Genomic DNA, 9,490 nt, shown 5'->3' on the forward strand with positions numbered 1-9,490 from the left:
TATCCATAATAAACCTGTTGGCTTGTTGAATATCAATAACTATTATGATGGTTTGTTGACTTTTCTTGATGTAGCCGTGGAACAAAATTTTATTTCAGAAAATTCACGAAGGATGCTCATCTCTGCTTCGAATGAAGACCAATTAATTGATGATCTCCAAGCTTTTGTTCATCAACCTGATTCGGCTATAACAAAGATCAATTGGTCTCAACCAACTAGTAAGAAAAGAAAACTGGATCATTGATTCAACATGTCACGAAATGGTTTGTGTTTGTTCCTCATCTTCAATAAATTCCAGGTGATATCTCTTTCATCATGTACTCTTTATTTTTCTTTAAAAAAAATGTCATATTCAGGTTTGGGGGAGGGTTTATTTAAAAAAAAAAAATTTAAAATTAAAAAAAAATATATATTTCTATTATAATATTTATTTTTCTTTTTCAATGGCAGAGTAAGGAGTCAAAAACTCCTGACACGCATTAGTTTTTATTTATCATCTTATCACAATAGATTAGATTTTAATATTCCATATATATTTAAATTGCAAACTACTAAGAAAATGAAGTCTTTTCGTATAGATGTTTATTTATTCTTCTTTTTATCAATTTAATAGAAAATATATAATTGATGGGATATAAGTTATAAATAATATATAATTGTGTGTTTTCAAATAACATATTTTCTAAAACTTTTATGAGTATATAATTAAAGTGATATTGATTGAATAAATAATAACATGTATAATTGAGGGAATTAATTTGTAAAAGTGCAATAGTTACTCACATAAATTTTGTGAGTGAGGGGTAAGAATTGAGAAAACAACTTATAAGTTTTTATTGATTATTAAGAAATGGTTGATTACTAGATTAAACCCATTTTGAAAAAAAAAAGAAAAAAAAAATGAAAATTGGCTGCAAAGTTGTTTGAAGTTTGATTGTAAAGATGTAGAGTATTAATATCTCTACTATAATTATTAATGTAATAGATTTACCTCATAAAAAATAAAAAAATAAATAAACTTTGAAAAAAAAAATGTTACATTTTCAAAGTTTATTGGAGGTATTTGATTATGTAAAAACAATTTTGCAGCCAAACAAAAAAAAAAAAACAAAACAAAAACAAAAAAAAAACAAAAACAAAAAAAAAAAAACAAAAAAAAAATGGGTTTATTCTTTGTAAATCATCCTATCTTATTTTCAATATTAGGTTATTTGATTGTCTGCTTTACTAGCCATTTTCAAAGAGTGTATAATTTTCTTCCAACTCCATGAGTGAAAAACAGCTATATATGAAATATTTTAACCCGAGAGAATATGGAGTTGAGACTTTTACATTAATATTCCTGATGATATACATGTTATGAAAATGATTTCTATTATCCTTTTAATTATATTATTCTCAAAGTTTTTAGAAAATATTTATGTAAAAAAAATTATATATATTTAATATTTTGATATTGTGTGAAATATATATGTATAGCCCATCCAATTACATATTAATATATTGGTTGATAATGAGATTTATAAATAAACATATGATCTCCTCACAAGTGTGTTTTTAAAATTTCAAAGTTTGCAAATTTGAATATATATATTAAGGAATAAAAATCTAACTTGTGATTTTATGATATTTTATGATATTTTATGATATTTTATTACTAAGGGACTAGTAATTAGCCGGTTTGGGGGTGTGATGAAACTTAAAATTTGTAATTATTTATATGTTAAAAAGTGTGTTTTAAAATTTAAGTTCAATTAAAATTATGAAGTTGTATTATTTTAGTGTTATGTGTTTATATTTAAATATTTTACTAAAATGTTGTATTTTACGGTTTGCGCAGGTTTGGTAAAAATAAAATTACTCAAGCTACAGAGGTCATAATGGAGTAATCTCAAAACCTGTAGAATCACAAAAGAGACATCTTCAACTTTATAGAAGACAAGAAATTCCAAAAACTTTATTAAGATGATCAAAATAATCAAACATCAAAATGGAGACAGATTTACTTTTACTATGACTAGCTTGGAGTAAAAATATCATAAGTATTTCATATTTTATCCAAAAGGGGTGAATGAGTTGTCAAAACACATCTACACAAAATATCCTACGTGTTCTATGTTGAAAAGAAAGGCTGAATCGGTGGTCTAAAGCATCAAACATGCCAATTAAAGTTGGGTCATGGTATTGACATTCAAGAAGACAAGCACCCACCAACTTTACTATTTCACATTTAATGAGCCTTGGACTCTTGCTCTCATTTGGCCTATAAATAGATATGTTGTATAAGCTTTGTAGTGTGCAAGAGTGTAGAGAATTCCTCATTTGTAAAATAAATATTGTGTGTGTGAGAATAAAAGTTTGAGTGTGCAAGTTTCTCAAGTTCAAGTATGAAATTTCTTTTATCTTTATTCTTGAGTTTCATGTTCATGGAAAGCTAAATATTTTTATGTCAAGGTGAAAAGGTTTCATTGTTGGTCAAGTAAGATTGTTTATATTTTGTATATTCTTTTCTTTTTTATTTTTATTTTTACTAATTGATCTTTATTTGTAGGTATAATTTTGGATGATTTGTTGTTATCTATTTACATCAAATGCTTGGTACCTTAAATGTGGTTACCTTGATTTGTTGTCAAATATGATACAATAAATACTACAATAATTATATACTATAAATATATGTATCTATTTATAATAAAGTCATATATATTATTTAGACGATAGCGTGACACTGTCGGTTGTTCTAAATAATATATTGTGATTTGAACTAACATTTACTTTCTCGCATCTAACTTTTACTTTATCGCAACTAACATTTACTTTTCCGCAACTAACATTTACTTTCTCGCATATAACATTTATTTTCCGCAACTAACATTTACTTTATCGCATCTAACATAAAGTCATATATTTTATTTAGACGATAGCGTGGCTCTGCCGGTTGTTCTAAATGAAATATTGTGATTTGATCTAACATTTACTTTTATGTCAATTTATATTTATGCATTTATATATATATTATGGGTACCATGTATTAAATATCGGCTGATATTAATATAGTGGGAACTATATTATATGATATACTTGTTTAAATATTTAATTGTTCTTTTTATGTTTATATTTATTCATCGATATATATATTATGGGTACCATGTATTAAATATCGGTTAATCTGATATTAATATAGTGAGAACTATATTATATGATATACTTGTTTAAATATTTCATTGTTCTTTTATGTTTATTCTTATTTTAGTTTCTTTTATTTATTTTTATTAAGCAATCTTAAATAAACCAACAATGAACCTTTGAAACCTTGACAATTTTATAATTTGTGTATTTAAAGTTTTATAATAATATTTTCATCTATAATATATCATTGCTAAAATTAAACTTACAACATCCTCTCCATGGATCGATCTCGTACTCACGAGTATATTACTTGCAGACAACCTATACTTGGGTGAATTACAATTTAAGTTGTAGCATATAGGTAGAATCTAACTTACCCTAACGGTATGACATGCATTGTATTCAAGGAATTGTTCAATCAAGCATTTCCATTCGGTGCATATACACGTTTAGCTTTATGCCTTGATTTGCATAGACTGTAATAGGGGTCGCTCAGCCCCGTATTTAGTGGATGGATTTCCATGGACTTGGATCCAATTATATCCACATTATTATGGTATGAGAGCCACCTCCTGATGCGACGACCAAGCGTGCTACATACTATGACACCTTGACTGAGCAGTTTTGGATAGGATTATCCGGTACCCTTTATATTGCATGTTTCTGCATGATATATGCATATTCATACTTCTGTACTGAGCGTTTTATGCCCACGTCCATAGTTTTTTTGTATTAGACACCCTATTCAATGGGGAGGACTTAGGTTGGACGGACCCGGTGGCAGCGATCGTTGAGCTGCAGTGATTGCGCGGTGATCCTATTTCTGTTCAGGTTGTTATATTGGACTTTAGTACCTACCGTTCGATGGGGATGCATAATATTTTATTTAACCGGTTTTTCTGTCTGGGTATTATGTATTTATGGTTTTAAGTTTCCGCTGGATTTACTAATTTTGATTTAAAACTTAATTACAGGATTAATATCTGATTAGTTAGTGATTCCGGGTTGGGTCATTACATTTATTGATATCAGAGCATGCATTAATTTTGGGATTTAGTAAAGAAGTTTTGGGATAACCTTTGTTACCTTTGACCAGATGACCGATTACGATGAGAGTTTTGGGAGCGGAGGTGGACGCTGGGGTGACGAGGACGATTGGGATCACCGTTGGGGCCACTATCATCGTCGTGATGATCGTAGGCGTTTTAATATGCACCGTTTTTTGCAGATGAGTCCTAAGCCATTAGTTGGAGGATAATCTCCGGAGGAAATAGAGAATTGAGTAGAACGCATGGTGAACTGCTTCCGAGAATTTTGGTGTACTGGAGCAGAAGATGGAGACTCTTGACTTTCTTGTAGATTGGCGTGAGCAGAAGTGGTGGAAGTCCACATCTGCACCTTTTGTTGCCACGCGAGGCACCGCTACTTGGGCAGAGTTTCGGACAGCTTTCTAGAAGCTGTATTTTCCTCCTGCACTCCGTCAGGCGAAGGCTAGTGAGTTGCTGAGTTTGCGTCAGGGCACAATGACTATTGACGAATATCAGCAGAATTTTTTCGAGCTATTTCCATATTGCCCAGAGATCTCCTCCAGTACCGAGATGAACTACAATATGTTTCTCCAGGGTCTTAGTTCGAAAATCCATGATCGTGTTGTTGTGGGTGACGACATGACTTACGAGGGTTTAGTGAGCCGCTGTCGTCAGGTGGAGGACAACCTTTGACGTAACAAGTCCTTTCTCCCTTCTTCCAGACCAGCTAGTTCCTTGGGTCTGAGGACTCAATCTTTCAAGAAACATGGTGTGTCTTCTTCTTCTTCTTCTGGTTTCGGTTCAGGTGGAGTTCACCACTTTGGGAAGAAGAAAATCCAGGGTCAGTGCTCGACTTGTGGAGGTTGCCATCCGACTGAGAAGTTTCGTAGAGCACCGGGAGCATGTTTTGTGGCGAGGTTGGCCATATGAAGAGAGATTGTCCACAGGTTTCCAGAGGATCAGTGTCGGGATTTGGTTCTCAGTCTTCCGTTCGACATAGGTCTCAGGGACAGTCAGTAAGGAGCACCAATCAGAGGCCACGTGTTTTCGGATAGGTTTTTGCGCTCAGTCAGGATTAGATCCAGCAGGATAATGAGGAGGTTATTGCAAGTACATTTCTTTTGTATGATATTTTTGCATTAGTTCTCATTGATACCGGTGCATCGCATTCTTTCATTTATTCACGGTTTTTTAAGCGTAATAGATTATCGTATGTGTATCTTGACGTAGTGGTTTCTGTTTCTACCCTGACTGGTCATTCTGCTTTGGCTAAGCGATTAGTCTTAGGCTGTCCTTTGATATTCGAGGCTCTGAGTTAGCAGCGAATCTTATGATCTTAGCGATGAACGATTGTATCTTGGGTATAGATATTTTGACTGCGTATAGAGCTACTGAGGATTGCTATCAGAAGATAGTACAGTTCCGTCCGATGGAGGGCGATAGCTAGTCTTTTTATAGTGAGGGAGAGCGACCCCCTATGCCTTTGTTGTCAGCCTTGAGAGCTCGCGGGGATTTGGAGGATGGTGGGGAAGGCTACCTTATTTATGCTATCGATGCATCAACAGGGGTTAGAGCTCTTGAGAAGCTACCAGTGGTTTGCGATTACCCAGATGTTTTCCCCGATGATATTCCAGGGTTTCCTCCAGTTCGCGAGGTTGAGTTCGGGATTGAGCTCATGCCGGGGACAACATCGATTTCTCACGTGCCTTATCGTCTAGCTCCATCAGATATGAGAGAGTTACAACAGCAGCTGCAAGATCTTTTGGACAAAGGGTATATCCGTTCGAGTGTTTCACCTTGGGGAGCACCAGTGTTGTTCGTCAAGAACAAGGATGGTTCCATGTGTCTCTGTATTGATTAAAGGCAGTTGAACCGAGCGACAATCAAGAACAAGTATCCTCTACCACGCATTGATGATCTGTTTGATCAGCTGCAGGGTACTTCAGTGTATTCTAAGATTGACCTGAGATCAAGATATCACCAGTTGCGAGTTCGTGATGAGGATATTGCGAAGACGACATTTCGCACAAGGTATGGTCACTATGAGTTTCTTGTGATGCCGTTCGGCTTGACAAATGCACCATCAATGTTCATGGATCTGATGAATAGAATTTTTCAGGATTATTGGGATAGGTTTGTTGTGGTATTCATTGACGACATTTTGGTTTATTCTTGCAGTGTAACGTCCCAAAATTATCCTAATCAAGATTATAGGAGATTATTATTTATAATCAGAGTTTATGAGATTTTGAGGGTTGAATTGATAGTTGAGCAGGGACTGAATTGCAATTTTTGAAGAATTCAGGGACCAAAGTGCAAATTTCCCTATTTTGACCAAGTTTTGGATATTTAGAGGAGGGTGAGGCATGTAGGTGGAATTTCCCTTCCTTCTTATTCTTCCTCCTAGCCGATCCCCTCCATTGAAGTTTCTCCAAGATTTTAAATTCTTCGGTTTGCACGATCCATCCGATAGAAATTCAATTTGAAGGTATATTCGCGTTCACGGCTGCAAGAGCTTCGTTGTACCGTAAGTTTTTCTTCGATCAACTATACTTCAATTTTTGGGCGTCGTTGGAATTTGATTATTTTCGGATAGGTGGATCTTGAGCTAGCATAGATCATATTTTTCAAGACGGATCGGAAAAAGAACGACGTTTGGAATTGTTATGATTTTATAGATGAATTCAAAATAGGGGTTTAGGGATTTTGTTGGTATTTGATTTTTTTTGATAGATTGATGGAGATATGAGGTAGATTGGATTGATATGCTGAGTTTGTGATTTTTCGGTAGTCCGTTTATTAGCCGTTATGCCGCCGATTTGAGTTTTGGGATATCGTTGGGTTTGTATTGATTGAGCCGTATTTCATTTGAGTTTGAATGTTTATTTCGATCCTATATTACTTCTTTTCAGATTTGTTTGAAGACGGTTGGAACTCGGAGTTAACATAATTCAAATCGTCGAAGAGTTGATCAAGTTTGGTAACGATTTTACCTTGAATTATTTGATCGGTGTTTAAATGGTTTTTGATTGGAACTCTTGTTGTTGTAGCTTGTCTAGATTGGGAGCAACATCGAATTGAAGAAAAGGTATAAGTCGACATCAAATTAAATGGGACGAATACTCGAATCTGAGTTGATTTTCGAGTTTGAATTACTTGGATTATGTTTGAATGTATTCGATTTGCATTTGCATTCATTTGGGATATAGTTGGGTCTGAATTGATTGAGCCGTATTTCATTTGAGTTTGAATGTTGATTTCGATCATATATTACTTTTTTCAGATTTGTTTGAAGACGGTTGGAACTCGGAGTTAGCAGAATTCGAATCTTCAAAGAGTTTATCGAGTTTGGTAACGGTTTTACCTTGAATTATTTGATCGGTGTTTGAATGGTTTTTGATTGGAACTCTTGTTGTTGTAGCTTGTCCAGATTGGGAGCAACATCGAATCGAAGAAAAGGTATAAGTCGAAATCGAATTAAATGGGACGAATACTCGAATCCGAGTTGATTTTCGAGTTTCTCTGAAATCACATACTTGCATGTTTACTTGAATTAATTGGATTATGTTTGAATGTATTCGATTTGAATTTGCATTCATACTGAGCCTGAACGATTGATTTAAAAGGGGCCAAGTCGCTCAGTCTTAATTAGACGTTTGAGGACTGTAATTTAGAGGCCTGGGATGTTGAGTCACACCTAGTGTCTAAATACTCATTATAGTTGCATCAAAGTATAGAGATTGGGAGCAACATCGAATCCAAGAAAAGGTATAAGTCGACATCGAATTAAATGGGACGAATACTCGAATTCGAGTTGATTTTCGAGTTTCCCTGAAATCACATACTTGCATGTTTACTTGAATTACTTGGATTATGTTTGAATGTATTCGATTTGAATTTGCATTCATATTGAGCCTGAACGATTGATTTAAAAGGGGCCGAGTCGCTCAGTCTTAATTAGACGTTTGAGGACTGTAATTGAGAGGCCTGGGATGTTGAGTCACACCTAGTGTCTAAATACTGATTATAGTTGCATCATAGTCTAGAGAATGGAGATACGTGACACCACCCCGGTGTAGGTGAGTTGTCACGATATCTTGTTCTCGAGATCCCAAAAGAAAAAACCAGATTCTTTGATTCTCCGATTCGATAATCTTGTTTTAAAGACATGCATTTCATATTTATTTATTTTTGAAATAATATTCTTGTTATATCATGGCATTGATATACTTGTTTGATATTGCATGTTTGTTGCTTTTAATGGGAATATTATTCTCACCGAATTTATCCGATTATTTTCTTGTTTTGTATGTGTGCTTGGCAATAGGTGGGGCAGGTTCCAGTCAGAGGCAGCATGACTAGATCAAGTTGGGATTGTAAGTGAAGACTTGGTTTAGAAGTCGAATTATATTTCGAACTTGTTATGTATTTTGTATTGTATAACTTAGAACCGATGCATGTTCTACACTTCCGAGTATTTTGTACAACTCTAGACCTTAATGTATTGTATTTTGGTTAATTGAAGTTTTAATGCATGTTAAGGATGGTATTTGGAGTTGATTCCGGGATTTTCAGAACTGCATGCCTTGATCATGGAGGGAACTATCCAGTGCATGATTTAAAGTTTGCTGCGATCGTGTTTTCACTGAATATTTGGCGACATTACCTGTACGGTGAGAGTTTTGAGATCATCTCTGACCAAAAGATTTTGGAGTATTTTTTCACTTAGGCTGAGTTGAACATGAGGCAACGTCGTTGGATGAAACTTCTCAAGGATTATAAAACGACCCTAACCTCTAAACTTAATTAAATAATAAAGAAAAATACGGATTTATAAAAATTTTTCCATGACTTGTTTGAAAGTAAACAAAGCCACCCTGTCCCACACAACAATTCTCACATAAAGAAATAAACGTGATAAAAAAAATCCAAACTGCGATAATCATAAACTACGAAAGGAAAGGCAACCCCGCACGGTTGCAATAATAGCGATAACAAATTTCAAGTCTAAAATTTAAGCACAGGGAAACACATCTTGGCTAACACTGAAAGTGAAACGTCCCTACTACTACTTTAAATTAAACTAAATAAAATACGGATTTTTCAAAAAAAATAAAAATATTAAAAATTTTATTAAAAATTTCGGCATAATCTCTCTGTTTATATTACAACCAACCTGTCTCAGACAGCAACCAAAATAAAATAAAAAAAATAGATGACTGACGACACAAGTAACTAGGCCGAGACAAGAACAAAACCCAAGAAAGAGGTTCGACATAACAAATATCCAAAAGGTTTAAGAAATCTAGTGTTTACAAGCCCAAAACAATACT

At 34.2% G+C, this 9,490-nt stretch overlaps 1 long non-coding RNA gene across 1 annotated transcript; it reads left to right on the plus strand.

Annotated features, from left to right (window-relative positions):
* Positions 1-7,441: 7,441 nt before the first annotated feature.
* Positions 7,442-8,626, plus strand: LOC140894295 (uncharacterized). The gene is made up of 3 exons (XR_012153774.1): positions 7,442-7,508; positions 7,579-7,616; positions 8,494-8,626. It is a non-coding gene; the product is annotated as an uncharacterized lncRNA (long non-coding RNA).
* Positions 8,627-9,490: the final 864 nt, after the last annotated feature.

Source organism: Henckelia pumila, chromosome 4 (genome assembly GCF_033568475.1).
Source record: "Henckelia pumila isolate YLH828 chromosome 4, ASM3356847v2, whole genome shotgun sequence".
NCBI lineage: Eukaryota > Viridiplantae > Streptophyta > Magnoliopsida > Lamiales > Gesneriaceae > Henckelia > Henckelia pumila.